General features: G+C 37.5%; 1 protein-coding gene across 1 annotated transcript in view; it reads left to right on the top strand.

Annotated features, from left to right (window-relative positions):
- The first annotated feature begins 662 nt into the window (after positions 1 to 662).
- The window catches only part of Slc8a1 (solute carrier family 8 member A1), a 357,575-nt gene continuing 335,969 nt past the window's right edge, over positions 663 to 22,268 (top strand). The window contains exon 1 of the mRNA XM_075955169.1: positions 663 to 759. The gene's annotated coding sequence lies outside the window, so the exon portion shown is untranslated. The remainder of the gene's footprint in view (positions 760 to 22,268) is intronic.

Here is a 22,268-nt window from a genome sequence, read left to right as displayed (position 1 = left end):
TAAATCGTATTTTCTCAGTCGAGTGTTACTAGCTTAATTAAGGCTGCCACAATTGCCTAATACAACACTGTTTAAATAAGAACCTGTCAGAAAGATTTTGACAGCTTTGACCTTCTGCTACCTTTTTCCTTTAAGGTGGATCACCCAGAGGGATAAGAATCATTTCTAGTTGAAGAAATATCTCATATAGATCCATTAATTCATATGTAGTAGAATGGAGGGCAGTGTCCATTTAGACACTCACTTGCTCATTTATTCATTCAATGTCTCTCTAGTTCCATTAGCATGTTATTATTAAGCCTCTCAGAATGAAGAGTCTGGTAAGAAACCAGAGTTAAACAAGCTCACATCCTGCAAGCTTTGTGTGTGAATCAGGTGAAAATTGATTATACGCCAAAATCTGGAGAATAAGGCTGCCAATCTAGAGCGTATTTGTAAGAGTGTGTAGTGGCAGGATTGTGGGTGGGAAACGGGCTGGCTGGAAGGATGTCTATATGTGTATTTTTATCACCCATGTGTTGGATGAGGCTGAGAGCTGCCAGATAGCTTTTCGACAGCTTGGAGTTACTGTTGGGAACAGGTCCATGTATGGAAGCGAAAGCCGAAAGGCACAGATAAGCTGGGAGCCAGCTATGCAGCCCCGCTTAGAGACACTAAGGACAAGCGTCCCAAGTCCTTTCTTTCTGGTCAATCTGGAGCAGTCATCAGAGCTGGTGGATTTTGCATCCAGCCCATGCAGACAGAGAAGGCTTGACAAAGGTAGGTGCAAAACTTTTATGAATTTATAAAAGAGATGATATGTTGTTATTCCTGCCTGAGCCCTTGATGTTCTTGAGTGATGGTGTCAAATTTTTTGGAAAAAAAAGGTAGAGATTGAGATTTGGTTGAGATTGAAGACTGATGTCTTTAACAGATGGTCCTTCACAAAGAAGAACAGTTTACCTACAGACGGGGTGTGAGGACACAGATTGGCTAGCAAATTAAACCTCTTTTTTTCCCCGGTCACTCACCATTCAGACTTGTTTAAACATGGTTCTTCCTTGATTTTTCCAGCAAGTTTTGGAATGGGCTAAAGCGTCCCATGAGGCTCTGATACACTGTGTCGTTTAGGGTAGGGGAGGTGGGATGTGTCATTTTTCTTGCATGTTCTTTAGAAGCTAGCAAAAGCTCACGTGTGTGGCAAGCTCCTCTTGGATTCACAAGAGAAGGTTGGTAAAAAAGACATTAATATTTTTAGCAGCTGAAGTCAGTTTTGCTGTTTCGTGGAAGCTCAGAGATTGATCACATCCTGTTCAAAGATTTTGTGGGTTGTTTTTACAAACATGTCCTGTGTAAGTTGAAGTATCTAAAACTAGCTTTATGTCCTGGATTTTTCTGAGTACTTTTGGCAATTTTTTTCTTCTCTCTTTCTTGTTGAGGTTCAAAAACTTAAGGACTAGAAAGGAAATACCTCTATATATTATCATCATTTTTTCATCAGTTATATTTTGGAAATAGTGGGCTTCAAATCAGGAGTAAAAAATAGAAATAGGAAAGGCTTCAAATCAGGAGTAAAAAAAAACTCAAAGCATGGGCAGGAAGACAAGAGTGACAATACCAGCATCTATGAGACTCCTTTGTTTTTTGGGATACAGGTTAACCATCCAATCATTGCATTTTGAAATGGTGTTCCAGTTAATTACCAAATTGTAGTTACTAGATAAAGGTGTTCTATTAAAATTAGGACTGGAATAAAGTCTGTGTCTACAAAACACTCCTGAATGTTATGGGGGCAACGTACGGGCTATACTTGAAAAATACATGTGTTTTAACCAAGATTAAACTAAAGTAATTCATACAAAGGATGATGAAATTCAGAGTCGGGATTTATCTTGTTAAGGGAAATATGTGCATGATTAAAGTCAGATTTGAACCAACTCCCTCATTAAGTTTAGTTTTCAATTATGTGACATAACATGTTTGGGGAAGGGAGAAATATTTAGTGTGGTTTTTCTTCTTTATGATATGGGAAATAATGAATAAATAAGTATAGTTTGCAATGCTCAGCGAGGAATTGTTATCTGGATACATTAGATTTCTGGGGGGTAAGTTTGACAAACATAGCCAAAGTGCGCATAGTATTTTCTAAGCTGTGTGTGCTCTGCTTCACTTAAACAATCAAAAAAGACAGAAAAGGGGAAGATACACTTTTGTTTCAATAACACAATACCCTTGCCATGATACTCACAACACTAGAAGATGGATTTTACATTGAACTATTATTTAATCTACCTATTTACATTGGTAATATATTCAATTTATAACACAGTAAAGTATTTTTTACTTCACTAAAAATACTAATATTCTGGGAGAGAGAAAAGAGAGGAAAGAGAAGAAAGTAGAGGAGGGGAGAAGAATGGGGAAGTAGGGTAGAGGGAGGGGTGATGAGAGAGACTGTAAATTCTTTATTCTAAACTAACAGAGCAAAGCTGTCATAACTTTAGCTAAAGTGGAACAGGCCTAGAAAAGTACAAAAGAGTGACTCTAAACTACTTAATTAAACATTGCATACCAGCCGGCTTCCCCAAAGCAAAGGCAGAGCAGGAGCCTCCGCAGTTCTCACTATGTAAACGGTTCATAGAAAGGAGACCACCAGCATTTGTGAGCAGATGCAACGCATACATGTCGTTGGCTACTTTTCTCTCATTTGCATACTGCCAAGCACATTTCAAATTTGTACTCCTCATGTGAAATGTCTACTCTTGGTTTTATGTGTTTCTTTTGTGCTTTTTGTTTGTTTTTCCCCTCTAACAAACAAATTCAATAAATTAATACAAGTAATAGAAATAATGGCTACTATTTTTATGTGTTGTAGATTAACATTTATGAATAAAATTAATGACAGCAAAATTCTTGTCCTACTTCTTTATGACTTCTTTTTAAAATGTATTATATATTTATTATTCCTCGAAGTTTCATACATTTATAGCATTTATACTGGTCATCTTCATATACAACCACCTCCCTTCAACTTCACCTAAGGTACCCAAGATATCTCCCTCTCAGGTGATGTTCAACTCAAGAGAAAAATTCAGTTAGAGTACTCTGGTTGGCTATTTGCCAACTTGATACAAGCTAGAGTTATCTAAGAGGAACCTCCATTGGGTAAATACCTCCATCGGATTGTCTTCAGGCAACTCCATAGTGCATTTTCTTGAGCAAGCTATCGGGAGCAAGTCAGTAATCAGTGTTCCTCCATGACTTCTGCTTCTGTTCCCGACTCCAGGCTCCTACCTTGAGTTCTTACCCTGATTTCCCCAAATGATGAAATGTGGCCTGCAAGGTTTCAGATGAAATAAATCCTTTATTACTCAAGTTCTCTTTTCTATCGTGCCGTTTCATCCCAGCAATAGAAACCCTAATTCAAAGAGGATAATAGAATTCAGGTGACTCATGACTTCCTAAACTTGGAGACGTGACTCTGCATGTAGAATATTGATTCTAAGATCTTACTTTGGAAGAACTAAAGTGTTCTGTGTGAGAACGCAATTGATTTAATGATGTAAGTTAGAGTAACCTGAAGTCTGAGGCCTGTTCATGGTGACGAAGTATAGAGACATGTTAGCTTATGTTCAGATAGCACACACACACACAGCTTTAATATTTCTGTCTACATTTTAGAGCCAGAGAGAGTACATTGTGCTCTCCTGTGATTTATTATGGTATAATAGTTAGAAAGAGAAAGGGCTTCAGGAAGTTTGAAGGGGAATAATATTCTTGTATATGAAAAGAGTTTGTAGGAGGAGAAGGGTAAGTACTTCCCTTTCTGGAAATATGAACAATTTGGTTCATAGGAAAGCATATCAAGATTTAGAGAAAAATACCATTGGTTATTCTAAATAATAATAATAGTAATTATAATTATAAATACCCCCCCAAACAACTCTATTGGCTTAGGTGATTAGACTTGACACATTAGTTCTAGGCAGAACACCAAAAATCTCAAGAACATTAAAAAAAAATACAAACAGCATAAGACTAGAGGAACAACCTACTGGGGAGGAATTTGAAGACAAGATAAGTGTTTCTGCAGGTCAATAAGTGACAGTGGAAATTCCCTAGACTCCTGGGTCATAAGTGAGCTGCCAGCCCAAGAAACACCTCTCCACATGGTTAAAGTACATACTCTCTTGTGGACAGGTATTAGAAGAAAATTGTGTGTCAGGACATTATTCAAGATATTTTCAAACTACACAAATAGTAAAAGGGAGACCAGTTCAGGTAGCACTTACAATTATTAGTATGAATTGTCTTTATTCCCCCACCTACTGCTCCTGACTGAATCCCAGTTCTCAATTCTGTCTGCACCTTAGGGTCCTCAGAGGTGAGGCTCTGCGGCTCCCTGATAAACTGAACGCCCTGCTGAGGACCAGACTAGGGGACTCAGTTTCTGAACCCACCCCAGGAAACTGCATCATGGAGACAAGACTAACAACCAGTTTCTCTTGCAATAAAAACATGGTAGTGTCGTTTGTAACAAGAGGAAAGGCATGTGTACAAATGAAGATTATAAAATAGTAATAAAAGCCCAGGTTCCTAGTAAATGTGTGAAAACCCCAATACTGTGATGTAGGGAGAGTGAGGACAATTAGGGCGACATAGTAATGTACTAGAGAGGGAAGGAAGCATGGAGGCACAGACAGAGGGAGGGAGAAAAGGGAAAGGGTAACCTATATAAGTTTTGCTGATGCGAAGTTTCTGTTACACCTTCAGCATATGTAAATAAAACTTTCTCTATAAATGGAAATGATGTGGATATTTAAGACATTTCCTATTCTTTAGCTCAAATCCCATGTGAACCCTAGCCACAATTATTAGAAAATACAAAAACTATGCATATTGACATTATGATTCTTCACTGTGTCCGCTAAATGAAATTTCATATCATTTAACGAACCTACCCAAAACCAACCTGGATGAGGATATTACTTCTGATAGCGATAATTTTCAAAACAGTGGGCAGATTTTCTTTAATGAAAGATTATGCCATTTTGCCTTTTATCTTTCTAGTAGAGATCAAGAACTCTGGAGAGAGCGTGTGCATAATTGTATGCAGAAACTATATTAATATTAAATTATCACAAAACAAAATATATCAAGATGTATAAATATAAACCTCACTTTAGGGTTGTAGATGTAGCTTGGCGGGTAAAGGGATTATAAGCGTGGAAATCCCAGTTCGGTCTCCAAAACCTGCTCTTAGCATCGTGTCACAGTGCCCTGCCCTGGTAACGCCAGTATTGAGGAGATGGAAACAGGAAGATCACGGGGCAGGTCTGAGAGGAGGAACAGTAGTCAGAATACTGAGGGCTAAGGGTTCTTCATGTCCAATAGTGTGAGCTTTATCCTGGCTCTTTTGCATGTTGGTGACAATGTAATGTGAACAGTGAGTCCAGTCGTTCTGATTCTCTACTTTCTGTGAAATCACAACCATCTTTGAAGGACAGGATGGCAGAATACAAAGAGTTTCTTACAATAACCAATTGGTTATGACATCTTTAGAAATTGTTCCGGTTTCTCCCAAATCTCATTCTTTTTCTGATCACTAAATGTGCTGAGAGGAGAGTGGTTACATTTCTAGGAATGTATAAACAACTTCCCTAAGTTTCTAAAAAGTCTCAGCACACTGGGATGAATTGTCTTAAGACCCTGGTAGATGATGAGCCTTGAATTCTTCTTCTACTCTGAAGCCTACCAAGGTGGGCCTGGACACTACTGTTTCCAGCATCAAGATTAATCACAGACATATATGTAATTATCAATGTTTTATTTTATTGGTTTTTATTTGTATGTGTATATGTGTTTCACCTATGTGTTTGGTTATGTATCATGTGTGCAGTACCTTACAGAGGCCAGCTACCTTGTAAGAGCAAAATGTGTTCCTAACTACTGAACTATCTCCCCGTAGTCTACATGTATGACTATTAGAAGACATAAAAATAGTATAAAATAAAGTCATAGGTTTATGGCAAAGAATCCAAGAACATTCAGTTTCATAAATAATTTGATGAATGGTGTATGTTTTTGAAAAAAATGAGACAGAAGGATCCAATGAAGGGTTACTCATGATTATAGCTAACAATAACAATATACAATATTGTAACTTCAGCCTTTGAGAGACAAGACGCAGTCTTATAAGTGACATTGTGTGACGCTCTCAATAACAAGCCATTTAATTTAACATCAAGAAGCATAATTTTATTGAACTATCTGTACATCCTAACTACTTTTACTAGTGCGTTATTCACATGTATAAAATACATTCTGTGAAATGAAAGCATTTTGTGTGTTGAAAGCCTCAGTTCATGTTCAGACAAATCCATGTTGAAATGCCAGCTATGCAGCTGGCAAACATGTTGGGGACAAGCAACTAAAATCTATCTCAATAACTATTGAATCCTTATGATTTTCTGATGCCAATCCTCAGTAAATGGCATGTACTCCTGACAAATACTCTATGAGATAATCATTGTAGATGGTGATGCCATTGCCCAGATGATTAAATAAGGTGCCCAAAGTCATGTGGGCAACTAACAAGGCAGAATTGGAAACTTGTACTTAGCTTCTGCGTTTCATTGCCCAATATTTCTTTCTTAGCCATACAATGTAAGAATAAATTAAATTAATATGTGAAAAGTCATCTGTAAAGGGCCATCAAGGGGTAAGAACAAATGATGTTATTATTTAGGATTACATTTATTTAATTCATATGTTTAATAACCTAATCACTTAAAATGCCTTTTGCAAGTGTCAGCTAATTAAGAAGAAATATTAATTGCTTTTTGGAAATTAATGCTTTCAAATTGTCATATGGACATTCCTCAGAAATGGGAGCCAAGCCATTTCTTTGTGACTACATTTCCATCCTTGCCACGCCTGTCATATTGCTCACATTTGAATAGATGGTAGGGGATTCTAATCACCCTTTCCAGCACTCTTCAATGTCACCGAGCATGCCGATTTGGGAAGAAATGAGATAAGAATCTTTAAATGGAAGTATTATAATTCTCCCATACATGTTTAAATCCCATTTAAATTCTAATTCAAAAATCTAAAACCAAGAATAAGAAATCTACTTCATGTTCAACTTTCATTTTAGATTACACTTATGAGCTCAGAACCCCTGGGAATTTAACATAAAATATGCATAAATATTTTGAGCCATGGATTTGGTTTAATAAAAATCATGATGAAATGTATTTTAACTAATGCAACAAAAAATTGGCCAGGTTTTTTTCTTAGAAGAGTGTAATGAAATCTTATGTCTTTTCTCCTTCAAGTTTGTCATGCAAATGGAGAAGACTGAGGCCAGTCCATTTTCTAACCCTCCTGTTTTTCCTCACCACAGATTCAGGATCACTTGCTATATTGTTTCCCCAAAGATGGCTTTGCTATTGTTAACTTAAGTACTCTTTTACTTTGAGAGAAAGATCTATTATGAAACAAACAAGAAAGAATATAGACACAAATAACAGAATACTTTCAACCCCTAGGTGTCTATAGACCTGAATAAGCTTCATTTAAAAACACCATCAGGAACCAGTACCAGATTAACAGTAAACAACAGAGTAATTCAAAAGAGATATAGCATAACTGTCTGAGCAATTACAAACATTGAACGGTTGGTAGATTAAAAACACCTGCTGCACAGTCACAAGAACATGACTTCATGGAGGCCGTGAAAAGTCAGGTGCCTAGTTTGCATCTGTAATCTGTGTTAAAAGGGAGAAATGGGGGTGGAGGGAGGAAGAGGCCATAGAACCCCTGGAAGTTCCCGTACAAGTTGAAGTGAACATAGAAAGACCTGTCTTAAGCAAGGTAGAAGGTGAGGTCAACACCCAAAGTGGTCTTCTGATGCCCATAAGTGCAGCAGGATTATGCATGAACGTGGACACACACACATGCACAACCCCAGTAAAAGAAAGACACTTCAAAAAATCCCCCACACAATATGCTAAAAATACACATTCAAAGTAACTTAAGAAAAAATGAAACCTGAGCATTGTTAATATGTTCTTTATGATCAATCAATATATCTCAGATCCAATGGAAACGGCCAACACTACTTTGACAAACATGGGCTAAATAGATACTTATGTTTCCAAGTTGTACCTATAAAGCTCCCCATCCTCCATAGTAGTTTTAAGCATAGATTAAAAAGAATATCATAATTACTTGATAAAATTATTATTTTTATTTTTGTTTTGCTTTAGAGACAGAGTTTCTCTGTCACTCTGGGTACTGTTGTGGAACTAGCTCTTATAGACCAGGCTGGTTTCAAACTCAAATAGATCCACTTGCCTCTGCCTCCTGAATGGTGGGATTAAAGGTATGTACCACTACCGCCCAACTAAATTATTTATTTTCAATTGAATACATGATAAATATTCTTTTCAAAGTCTGATAAATGTATCTTAAAAAGTTAAGCAAGGCTACAAGCTTCAAACCAGTTTTCCTAAAACATGGTCTGAGGAAGGGTTCTTTAAATTTAGTAATGTAGATGATATTTGCCAAAGAGAAAGAAGGTCTATGCGATATTACACAAGCATCACGTCCTTCTCAGATAAGTGGAGTGCACACTATTACATCACCACAGAATATGTGGTTTGTGTTATGAGTCCTGGGAAATACTTTGGTGCACACTGGGATGAAATGGTTGTACTCTTGTGTGCAGGTCAGATGAACATTGTGATGCCAAGGGACTTACACTGGAGGTGTAAACCCTCTAGATGCTTTCAAAATGAAGTTTCTATGTGACTATGAGTTCAATATAGCAGAGTTCATTCCTAGAATTATATTCACTTTGCTTCTTTGTCTATATTCATTGGCCTGGACCAAGCAAAACAAACCAGAATCTCATAGAGATGGTAGGAAAGGAGGTCCTTTCTTCTGAGAGTGAAATTTGGGGTATGTTTAGGGATACTACAAGCAATGCTGATGCCTTGTACTAAGATCTTGTTTTAGGGGAAAGGATAGAGCAGAGTGAAATGATAGGTGTTTTCTGTTGGCTTGCTTGCTTTTGGCAACAGCAGCACTGCTTGAAACGTCGGCACACTTTCCATAAGGCAGAGGCACATTCTTACTGTTAACCTCCGCTCAAGCTCCACACATGTGTTGGAAGAGGGGGTGCTAAGCACTGGGATTGCAACTACATGTGAAATGGCAACCACAGAAGGATACAATGAAGCTTGAACCATGATGGAGGTTCCTCCACCAGTCAATGCACTTGAATTCGAAATATTTCTCTGCCTTAAGGTATTTTCTTGTCTGGCTAGGAGCTATACTGGGGGATTTCTCGAAATGTTCAGCTTCTAAGAGTCTCTGATTCTATTACACCTTCTTTGCCAAAGGGAAGTAGATACCCTGCATCCATATTCATCAAAAGTGTGCACACATATGTCAAAAGCAAGTGTTTGCCAATCAAATTATCTAGGAGGCAATATGGTAATTTGCAATCTTATTTTAAAATATCAATCTTCTAAAGTGAGCAAAAGTATGTAGTATACCCAATTTTCTAATTTGTGTTGAAAAACTAAAATAGTATAAATGTTATACTTAGAGTGTATTCATTTATCTTAATATATAAAATATCTAAATACTAAGGTAATTGATGTATGATAAACATAATTGAAGCAATATTCAAGCCAAAGAAAAAGGCAATCAATAATGGGGAGGAATTCAGAAGTATAGTTACAAAGTTATCTTAAACAGGGAAGCCAGAAAATAAAATTTAATTAGAAAACTAAATTAAAAGAGAAAATAAATCATGTGACTATTTGAGTTTCTTTCCAAAAAAACAGTGAGAAAAAGAATGTGAATGTGCAGGGGGAGGAATACCCCTGTGGCCCACTGAGGACCAGGCAGAGGGAGGAATACCCCTGTGACCCACTGAGGACCAGGCAGAGGGAGGAATACCCCTGTGACCCACTGAGGACCAGGCAGAGGGAGGAATACCCCTGTGACCCACTGAGGACCAGGCAGAGGGAGGAATACCCCTGTGACCCACTGAGGACCAGGCAGGGGCTCAGTGCGGCTGAATGAGAAGTAGACGCGATGTAAAGGTCACGCCAGAGCAGTGGCCATCATGGACTTTACAGATCCATCTGGGGTTCATGCTGAGGATGTTAGGTGACCCCTGGAGGGTTATTAGCTGAGAAATGAAAGAATATAATTTACATCTTAAAAATTGTGAGGCCAGTAAGCATACTAGAGTGCAAAAGGCAAAATGAAATAGATAAAATCCTCACAGTACGGGTGTCTATGTAATTGCTCATAAGGATAAAGAAGCTTCTTTTTAAATAAAGTATATAATTTATTGACTTTTGTATATTACACAGTTAAATAAAGAGATTTTGAGAGCAAAAGGGGAGCATTTCTCATAAGGTATTTACATCAGTGAGCCGGGAATGTCCCAGGCAAACTGGAACATATGTTTTCCTTGACTAAAAAGTACAAATGCATGCTGAGTGGGTGTTTAAAGAACAGTAGCTAATAAAAATAACTTTAAACTCTTCCACCAAATACTGAATTTTCAAATATTAATCACTTGAATAAAATAATTTTATGAAAGTACAAAACAGTAATAATAATAGTAAATTGATTATTGAGTGAATTTTTAGGGATTTTACATAATTAATTTGCTTTACTATTGCCTGCCTTAGTGTTCTTTACTTCAATTCAATGTTTCCCTAAGTCATTTTTTATATATTTTTTTAATGCTTGAGCCTTATTTGAAACTGGACATGAGAAAGTAGATGGGTAAGAAATATGACTCTGATGTCTAAACCAGAAATTTTACTTAAATTGTTGGGCAGATAATTCTGTGGTATGGAGAATTCCAAACTATATATTTTTAAATTAATTGACAAATAAATATTGTAAATTGTATATTCAAAGTGTTCAATATGGGTATAATGTTATTATTTGAGTTATATGCAAAGATAAATAAGACAGTTAAAAGATGATAGGTAGATAGATAGATAGACAGACAGATAGATGATAGATATAGATGGATAGGTAGGTAGATAGCTATAAATAGATAGATAAAAGATAGATAGATATAGGTAGATATAGATAAATTTCGTCCAAAGACAAACTCTGACACACTGATTCAATAACTATAAAAATCCCCAGTCTTTCATGATCTTGAGATGGGAAGAAGACATTTCTCACTTCCCATGAACATCTAATGCCAACTTATGCCTGTACCATCTTCAAGGTAAGGGTTTCTTGATTCTCTATCCTAGAAGGAAGGTCAGAGTTAAAAGTAGTGGACCAGAAAACCAATTTTGAGATGGTCGTTGGCACAGAATTTAAACAAGGGCACAGAAAACTAAAATATGAAGACAAGAGTTTCCTTTTCAGAGAGAATAAAGTTCAAGAGTTGGTCAAACAACCAAGCAAAGGGTTGTACTTGGATACAGGCTATGTATGGTTTGCAGCTGGCTCTCCCCAAACTATGGGGAGAATATGCTGATTAGGCTGCCATCAGAAGACTTGAAGACTCTCACCAACTTGTAGATACTGGCTTAACAATGACATATTCATTTTTAAAAACTGCATAAAGGCCATTAATGTGAGTCTGTTTTCTTGCTAGTATTATCTGAAAGTTTTTGAGAAGGATGGATCCTACCTACACTCAATTTCCTGTAACTACTATTTACACTGAAAGCTGCCTTTCACAGGAAGTCCCATATGTCAGGCACTTGTATTAATGATCTACATATATTGACTCATCAAATACTGATGACAGTGGTAAGAACTGGATTCTACTGTTCGTCCCCATTCTCAGAAGAGGCAAAGGAAACAAGACGGGCTGACTGCGCAAATCTGTCTGAAACTGTATAGACAATTAAGGGTAGAAGTGGATAAATCACATGCCAAAGTCAATATTATTATCCACTCCACTATGAGAAAAGGCATTACGGAATTAAATGAGAAAGACAATTTTTAAATCTAGTATCTCTATTTATGTTCCCTATGACTTCTGTGTGAAATTTACCCTCCAGTCTGTGATAAAAACCAGCAAGTTTTTCTTTCTCTCAGATATTCTCTGTGACCTCATGTCTTCTGTAAATGTAAATTTCTACTTACATTAATGTTGGAAAATATTACTTTGAGCATATTTCTATGGTCTCTTTTATCACTTCTTTGGTTTGTATCCTGAGGGAGTTGTAGCTGCAGCTATACAGAGAAATACTCTATGAGTAAGTCTAAGACTGTTTTTATGTAGTTCATTTATTACCCAGAAACTAGATCAATTTGGAGTCCTTTCCTTGGATTAATTCATCCACCCAAATCTTAACTCTGTCCCTCCAGAATGTCTTTACTACTTATTATCATCATTCTTTTTATGGTTATATATTAGTTATTGTAATAGAATATGCATTGATATTCTGCCTCGAGCCTGTCAACTCTCAACCATTGTCCACATTATTCCTAAAATGACCTTGCTAACACTCAATTTTGATCAAGCACTCCAACAAGTTATTTAAGTCAACACCACAACGCTTGAAAATTTAGTAATGCCAAATATTATCAATTCCTAGTTACAGGCCTAAGAGTTTGTTTCTCTCTATAGCTCTATAACCATCCTCTGTTCTAGCTATAACAAAGTATTTACAGACCACTAAACTAGTGAGAGTGGATCAAATATCCATCTTCTTACATAGTCAATACGTTCTTTATGAAGTAGCTTATATGCTTGCCTTTTCTGAATGTGCTTTGAAAGTCATTACGAGAACCATTCTGTCTGTTGATATCCAACTTCTTATTCAGTTCTAATTTAGATTCACCCTCTGTGCTCCTGCTGCACCTAGAAGCCATCTCTGTAACCATGTTTAGTGTCATCAACATATATTTTTTCTGCCTTTCCATTAAATGCCAAGTTCATCGAGAGTATATTCTGATTTTGCTCATCTTGTTTCGCACATGCAATAAAAGACACAGCGTCTGTCAGAAACTTGTTATGCTCAATAGCGTTATTTTAAACTAAAGTGCTAAAGTCTAAGTAAGTCTTAGCGTAACTTAAGACAGAAGAAAGTGGATGCTAGTTATGTGGTTTTTCTCCTGTTTTTTTCATGTCCTGAAAAAGTGGTCTAGGCCTTCCTCATTTACCTTCATGTTGTTGAATATTAATAATCTATTTTTATGTTATTTACTTTTTAAGGTACACCTAAACAAATCTCAGATTTTTATATTATCATTAATTCACACCTTTAATAAACATGTTGTTAAATGTTTGAGAGTTTCATAAAATATACTTTATCATATTTACCCCTCCTTCTCCCAGACCTGCTTCCCCCTATCTTTTCCCGAAGCTTTATGTCCTCTTTCCTTTTTGCTTTTCAAATTGAATAACCCATCAACACCCATTTGTGCTGCCCATAAACATCCACACATAAAGTAATTCACTGAAATTTGATCAACCTACCTGGAGCCACAGTCTTAAAGAAAATTAACTCTCCTTGATCCAAAAGACATTAACTGTCCTCAGTTATGTTTGGGGGCTCATGGATTCTTTTTTTCCCACTGGAATGTTGGATGGCTTTATATTGTTTAGGTAACCACAGCTTTGTGAGTTCATGAGTGTAGAGGTTGGGTAATGCCAAGGAGACATTATTTTAATACACTTCTTCTGATCCCTAGCTTTCACAGTCTTTCTGCCTCCTACTCCACAGTGGTCTCTGAGCCACTCTGAGCCTTAAAGACATGTTGTTATATAGATGCCCCATTTGTGATTGATAGTCACCAATCATTTTTCTGCCCTTTGACCAGTTTTGAGTTTCTGTGTAACCATCATCCACTGAATTCATACACATCACACACACACACACACACACACACACACACACACACACACAGAGAGAGAGAGAGAGAGAGAGAGAGAGAGAGAGAGAGAGATACAGCATTTTCCAGTGAGATATAAGATATGTCATAAAAATATGTAGGCATTAGTAGATTTAAAATATTCCAAAATAAGGTGCATTATGTGAAACATCCAAAGATTCAATAAAGAAGTTTAAAAAAATCCCCAAATATAGTTTATTTATTACAAGTCCTTCTATACTTATCATTCTTAAAAGCTATCAATTTCAATAGCTTCAAAATGAACAGACTCACATAAAGAAATACTTCTTTTTTAAATCCTCCTCTCAATTTTACTTTCTAATGTCATCAAAAGTCTGAGAATGACTTTAAAATCTAGCACTGGTTTCCTTGATGGTCAGGGAGAAATTAATACACGGAGGTATTAGTTCATGGAAATAATACAAAACATCCATTGCCATCTTTATCAGTATTATTCAGACCTTGACAGCCTAAAGAAGCGCATATAGTAGTTCATTTCCCTTCAGATCCTGAAGTGCTTTGGGTTCCTATCAGTACAAAGGGACTTTCAAAAGGCAACACCAGACTACACTTGACTAGTGTATCCAGTTCTACCCAGAAACATTTATGTTTCCAGCGGGCATATGCAGAAACAAGTCAACCCAGTGACCTCACCTGTCCATTTTGAGCAACCGCACTGATATCCCAAATATATCTGTGTTATACACTTAAGCATGGCTTGGACTTTGGGTTCCTCTTATTTTAGTCAACATATTCTCTGCAGTGAGGAGTGTATTGTGATAAGTAAGAAGAAATGATTTCTGGTAACAACTGAGCCTTATTACGAAAGGATCAGTTTATGAGACTTAATTCTAATTAAGGAGCAACTTAACTCCTAGAGAATAAAAAGAGAATTGCTATCCTGAAGTTGCCAAACCTTGGTCACAAGTTCCTGTCTGTCACAAAGCAAGGAGTAAACGAATCACTAATATTTGTCTGCTTCCTCCTTGAGCCGAAGCAGCTGGGTTCATACCACTGGGGTGTCTTCCAGTGAAGAAATGGTGTCCCAGCTAGCTTGTATTTTCTTTTAGCTATCTCGACTTTTAAAATCTAAATTGAACAGGTTGGAATGTTTCTAGTGCAATCAGTAAAAATAAGCCCTGTGTTTGGAAAGAATGAAACAAGTGTGAGAACCTGCTTGTGAGCTCGAATCAGTGATACCTATGTAAAGCCAGGAGAGATCAGAGATGGGTTAGTTTTCTACTGGCTTCTCTGGTACTCAGCAAACTGTATCATTTCTTCAGACATGACTTTTGTCAGCTCTTGGTAGTGCAAGGATTTGGAGTAAACATTCCTGTTTATTAATGCTTGCACTTTGATTTCTGTAGAACTGAGTGACAAATCACTACCTCTCCTTATGCACTCACTATCCTGTTTGTCCACCAACGCTTTAACCAGTGGAAATTTTTTATAAATAATTTATAAGTAAATGAAGATAACTAACCTCATATTGACGAAGATTAAATTTTCAATGCTTGATTGTTGACTGAGTTTTGTACTAACCTGTAGAGAATCCCTAAATGACTGCCTAAGAGTGAGCTGAAGAAGCCACAGAAGTAGACATGTTGAAGTGGCTGGGGGAGGGGAAGCACACAAGGCCTCAGCTCCACACAGAACGATAGGCATCTAAGGAATGCCAGAGAGGAAGAAACTGTCTTCCCCAGGGAAAAGCACACTAATTCGTTGTCCAGTACCAAATGCTTAGCCCTGGGAATATACGTATGAGTAACACTGTATAGACTGAGCTGGTTCTAGTTATATATTTATGAATATGTACATATTTGTATGTAGCAACAATTAATAAAAAAGAGGGTATAAATTTGGAAAAGAGCAATGATGATTATCTGAAAGGGTTTGGAGGAAATAAAGGAAAGGGGGAAATGTCATATTTGTGTGATAAACTCAAAAATAAAAGAAGTAATAAAGTAATAATAAAAATAATAAATATATCAATTTAGAGCTGTATCTTAGTTCACGCTCAATTTTGTGATTGTTCAAATGCATATGCCCCTATTGTCCACCACTATAAGAGCAGTCATTTTGTATTATTGTTATCTTAGTCATAAGACACTGTGGGAGGAATACAGGTCTTAGTACCAGAAGGAGGCACATACAAGCTCTAGTACATCTGCTTACAATGTAAAAGGTCAACAAATGGAGTGATTTGGAATACTTTCTATGACAGAAAGAAAAGTTAACTCTCAGAACAGAGCATCTCATATTGAATATGTAAGACACCGAAGGAAAGGACCCAAGCTCAGGATGGAATCTCAGAGAAATTTTTTCTTTACCCTTCACCAATTATGCATCCTTATTTTCTAATCAGACGACAGTGAGTAGGACAATTTATGCAAAAATGATAAGTAATATCAGGAACAAAGGGTGGCTGTGGGTGTAAGAAGGAATCACAGATGGGTCTGAAGTGGGCTCAAACTTGTCACGTACAACGAGAAACTTTTACAAAGTTTCCTACTCAATCTCACTTTTGACTTGAAATTTGTATTGTCTCTTGGAAAACTAGTCTTGTCCAGTTTTTGGAGGGGTCATTAAAGTTTGATACAAATGATACGAGTGTATATTTTCAGTTACTAACAGAACCTGAAAAGGAGAGAAGGCACATGCACTCAGATAAACTCGGTCTTACCGCAACCTTGAATTTCTAGAAGCAATAATGTTTGGAAAAGAAATTCTTGGTGGTGTTTTTTTTTAAGTAGATGAACTAAATAAATAGGTCACAAAACCAAATAACTCAAAGTCACAAATCTCAGAAAAGGGCAAGCAGTAATAGGGCACAGATGACAAGGACAGTTGGAGAGAGAACAACAATCAAAATACATTAGATAAGCATATTAAACTGTCAAATACCAAAATTGATGGCAAAACATTTTCCAGGAGGTTATGGGGATGAGACAGAAGAAATCCATTTCAAAATCTAACATAGCTACCAACAGGTTGTCCCTTAATGTACATAATATGGAGAAATATTCTTTAATTTGTGTGGAGGAAAATCTTGGGTCTAGCCTTGGTTTACCCATATCAAATTCTATAATCTTGATAAATTTACATTTTTGATCCAAGGTTTTTTTTTTTTAACTCTAAACTAAGAGCTTGAATTTCATGGTTTCCTAATACATTCCCAATTGTATGCTAGAAACTCAGGTACAAAAGCTTAGGAAATGGCTCAATGATTAAGAGAAGTTACAGCTCTATCAAGGGACTGGAATTCAGTTCCTAGAACACAAGTTTGGGCTCACAAATACTTTCAGTTACATCTTCAATTGATCTGATGCTCATTCTGACTATCTTTGGCACCTGCACACATGAACACACACACATATGCACACATGAACACGGGCACACACACATATTAAATGCAATTTTTACAAAAGAAACATAAATAATTAAGTAATATTATGCTTTTTACATAAAAAGAACTTTTTGGTGCTATTTTTCATGGATATAAATACAGTAAGCAGTACAGTGTATGGCAGAATTTCCCAGTTAAGGTTTCAATAATATTGCCTATCAATTATTTATTATTCCTGATTGGTATGTGTCTTTATATGGATCTGGTACAGTGTGTGTGTGTGTGTGTGTGTGTGAGTGAGTGAGTGTGTGTGTGTGTGTGTGTGTGCATGCATTTCTCTAAAATGTCATCTTTGCCCACATTCCCCAAGTAGAAACTATCTAGGGCTTCATTGTGCTTTATTATTTTTGTCTGTTTTCATAAATGCAATTAATTGTTTGAGTTGAAAAATCTCAGGAAAGTTGACATTTGAAGTTACCACTTCCAGTTTTATGCTTAGGCATCTCTGATTACCTACACAGAGTTATGAATCCATTGCTCCTTCTCACTCCCATCTCAAACTATTACCCTGTTATATTCAAATTTGTTTCTTCAGGATATGCGCAACATTTTAAATGTATATGACTCATTAAGCATCTAAAGGACATCCATCTTGGCTCGCGAAACTTATTAGAATGCTCAGTAATTCAGTGAGTTGCAATCAGTCTTGAATATATTAATGTATTTATATTTATAGAGAGAAACATGGTGTATGCATTCCTGATTTAGGCAAACAAACAATTAGAGCATATGAAATTAGGACTAAATGATCTGAAGACTGCAGAACCAAATTGTTCTGTGCTTATTACCATCTGAAGCAATAGAGCTCAATTTAAAATTTCCATCTTCAATGCAAGGTTAAAACAATAACAATACCTATCTCTCTGTACTCCACTGAGCCCTATGTCTTCAAGTCAAACACATTAATCTGCCCTCATAAACATGTGATTGTGTGTTTCAAGTGACTGGCATTGCTATGGCAATGCATATTTTCCTTTACTGTAAATCACGCACCCATGCAATTTCACCAGGCTCTTGGGAGAAGAAAGCTTCCACATAGCTGTCATCAAAATTCTCATGAGAATTTCTAGACAGTTGAAGGAGCAAACTATGCGTGTGTGTGTGTGTGTGTGTGTGTGTGTGTGTGTGTGTTTAGCACAGACTTTATGGCACCATGTAAATATTTGGAGGGTGTTTTCATATGAGGATGAGAGCCTCCCTCCCTTCATGGGGGCTCTAAAATCTGAGGAATGGCTTTTCAATAGACTGATATCATGAGGGCTCCTTGGGGATTCAGGAGACTGTTTTAATGGCTCAAGTTCAGGGCTTGTTGCTACGGGGGAATTCTTCCAACGAACCTTCTGTTCCTTTTGCATAGTCCAAGAAACCCTACGGAAAGTTGTCAAGAACTGTTTAAAGGATCGTGATCCAGCTCAGACTTTGAGCCTGTGTTTCTGAGTCTGAGTCAAGTGAGAGAGGGGAGGGTGTCTGCTCTTTGGACTTTGTGCTTCCTCCTTGTCCACTGGCCTCCACCACAGTATTCTCAGCCCCATGGAAAACCAACGATCTGTCTAGCATCCCATACAAACAGTATGCCACAGTATTTGTACTCAGGTATAAGAAATAAACGTGTCTCTGATATCTTCTAACGTTGTGACCAACGTTAGAGAAGGAAGAAGAAACCTTGATGTCGCTGAAAGGGCACAGACACACAATCCTGGGAAGAAAACTGCACTGTGCTTCCACCCTGCACTGTGAGGTCTCAGTTTCCTATTCTAACTTACTCTACATGGCATGCTCACCTTAAAGCAAATGTGTTCACTCTTTGATTTGCAAGGCTCAAGTCATCGACTTCAAGCACAGAGCATTTTCTTGTGGATTATTTCCTGGTTTTACTGATAGTGAAAGTGAACAGGCAGAAAACATTAGAATCATGCTTCTCTTGTAAATTCCCAACAATGTGTCAACTCGCACAGGCTTCTCTTGTTCTCTAAGCCCCAGTTTCCTGCCTATGACTCCATGACCTTCCAAAGGCCCATACAACACTTGCCTGAGATAATGCTTACTCCATACCCGATGCTCTTTCTGTCACTCCACAAATACCAGTCATTATCATAGCATGTTAGTGTAACCACAATAACTGCTCTGTGAGGTCAGCTTTCAAACCCAACAGTGTATCCTTTCTGGCAGGCCCATCATCGTTGACAGCAGTGTAGGCACCCACTGGAGACAGATGGATCAGTCACCAAGCATCTGTGTATTTCTCAACTCTCACTGAATACACCATGAGTGGATGCCTAGGGACTTAGAATTTCTGCAGCACAGCATGATCTGGGGAAGCCTGACAATACAATAAAGCCAAGTGTGCATAGAAGGAGGGTGGTATAGGTAGGACCTTAGATGAGCTTTCAAGGAGGGATGCTTTGAGTAGGAAGTAGAAAATTCTGAATTAAATTAATAACTCAGAGCAAGTAGTTTTTTTATGAATTAAGTTAATAGCTCAGAGTACTTAGGTTTTTATGAATTAAATTAACAACCCAAATCAAGTAGCTCTTTCTTCTTCTTTTTCTCTCCCATGTCTTCGGTTATATTACTTTAAAACACACCCACAGAGAGAGCTGGTTTTGATCAAAAGTGCCTTGTCATGTATGACTTCCCTTTTGACAGTTAAAAGGGAACAGGCTCATTCCACTTGCTGGATTAACAACAAATAGTGATCTTGTGAACCAGCTTTGCAATCTTGTTTTAAGGGCAGCTGCCCGCACAGATATAAAATCAGAGGCCAAATGGGCTGCATTAAAGGACTCAGATGTCCAAAATCCCATGCCATGGCACATCCTTGGGATTTTACCCACCCTCACCAGCTCCCTTAGTACGTGTGTGGAAGGAGGGAGGAAGGTTTATGCATGAAAAATAAATTTTCATTCTTTCATTACCTTTTCTTGTTGTCTACGAATAGTGTCCTCCTTTTGGTAATAAGAAAGGGTGGAGGGGCACTTTATCATATCATAAGTCACACATGGAAAACAAAGACCTTTAGTTTACTGGTTTTCCACCCTCTAACTGCTCTTGTTTATAAAGAAGCACTCTTATGTGAATGTTCATTCCTTTCTAAAAGTTAATGCCAAACCTAGCCATAGATATGCAGTCAGCTGGCTTTAAACTGTTTAACCTCGCTTGTCATTATTTTTAAAAATTCTCTTTCCCTAGAATTAGCTGAATTGTTTTTTTCCATAATGTCCTATAGCAGATTAAGATGGTGTTATCTCTCCATTATCAGCACATTTACTGGACCTTGAAAAGGTACTTAGGCGAGAGCCTTGCTCTGGGGCGCAGCAGGGGGAAAACTGGTCTGGGTCAGGAAGCACATGGAACGGGGGAGAAAGGAGGAGAAGGGGAGGAAGGAGGAAAATATGAGGGAACAGGATGCTCAAGAATTACAAGGACAGAGAGAAAGAGAAATGAAAGAGATATCTTGATTGAGGTGCTATTAAAGGGTTAGTAAGAAACATGGCACTATGGAAATTCCCAGGAATCCTTAAGGATAACCCCAACTAAGACTCTAATCAACAATAGAGAAGACACCTAAACTGGCCTTTCCCTGTAATCAGACTGGTGACTACCTTAATTGTCATAATAGAACCTTCATCCGTAACTGATGGAAGCAGATACAGAGATCTACAGCAAAGCACTGGGCAGAACTACTGGAGACCAGCCCAAGAGAGGGAAGAGCAAAGATATGAGCAAATGAGTCAAGATCATAGTGGGCAAGTGAGTCAAGACCCACTCAGTAACTCTGGACTGATAGCCAGGGAAGCTGCATTGGACCAAATTAGGCCCACTCAGTTTGAGGCTTGGGCAGCCTGTGGGGCCACTGGCAGTGGGACCAGGATTTATCCCTAGCACTTGAACTGACATCTTGGAGCACATTCTCTTTGAAGACATACCTTGCTCAGCCTAGATATAGAGGTAAAAGGCCTTGCTCTTGCTTCAAGGTGAAGTGCTAGATTCTGATTACTCCCCATGGAGCCTTACCCTTTCTGAAGAGTGAATAGGAAGGCAGGCCAGGGAAGGGTGGGGCAGGAGGAGGAGAGGGAATGGGAATGGGGATAGTTATGTAAAATGAGAAAATATTTTATTAAAAAATTCTTAATAAAAGATAGATACAAGAAGCCCTTCACAGCCTTCTTAGTTTGTCACTTCTCCCTGGAATCCAAGCAGACATTCAGGAAGTGAGAGTTGGGGTTTTCAGGAAGCACCTCCAGACAGCTCCTGGCTCCCTCTTTCAGGACATATCTAGGATGTTTACCTCTGCCATGCCTACATACCCACTTTTCTTCTCCAACACTGCGGGAAGAGTTCAGTTCTAAGTTAAGCCTTAAGGAATTATTTTTTTAAAGGGTAACTCAGAACACAGAGACCAACTAGACTCAACTTAATTGGAGAGGTGGGGAGAGGCCTATGTTCTCTTCTGCTGTACTCTATAGACAGTGCAATTTCAAGGCAAAATAGAACAAATGTGTGCATTGATAACCTAAAATATTTTACTTGTCAAATATAAAGGAGAAAGTTCCAACCAACAACAAATGAATGTTTTGTAGGAGAATCCTAAAGATGTATTTTTTTGTTATGAGTTATGCAACACTTGATACTCCACCATGTTTCCTATGTAAACTACATGTTAATTGTGTCGCATCATAGAAAAATTAAGTAGATACTTAATAATACTTGATCTATATATACCACCTCTCAAAAGGGATTCAGGCAACTACCAATGAATTAAGTATGTTGTATAAAATAGATCAGAAAGAGGCTAACACAGGATATCATTCATGAGTCTTTGGGATATATTTTCCAAGCTTGGATCTTTTGTTGCTGTTGTTGTTAACTTTTACTCATTGATGCTATTCCGAGCATTTATTGAAAATGGAACAGTTTCAAAAATCAAAAATACAGCATATATATATATATATATATATATATATATATATATATA

The sequence above is a fragment of the Microtus pennsylvanicus genome, chromosome 21 (assembly GCF_037038515.1).
Source record: "Microtus pennsylvanicus isolate mMicPen1 chromosome 21, mMicPen1.hap1, whole genome shotgun sequence".
Classification (NCBI taxonomy): domain Eukaryota; kingdom Metazoa; phylum Chordata; class Mammalia; order Rodentia; family Cricetidae; genus Microtus; species Microtus pennsylvanicus.
This window is presented reverse-complemented; position numbering and strand designations above follow the sequence as displayed.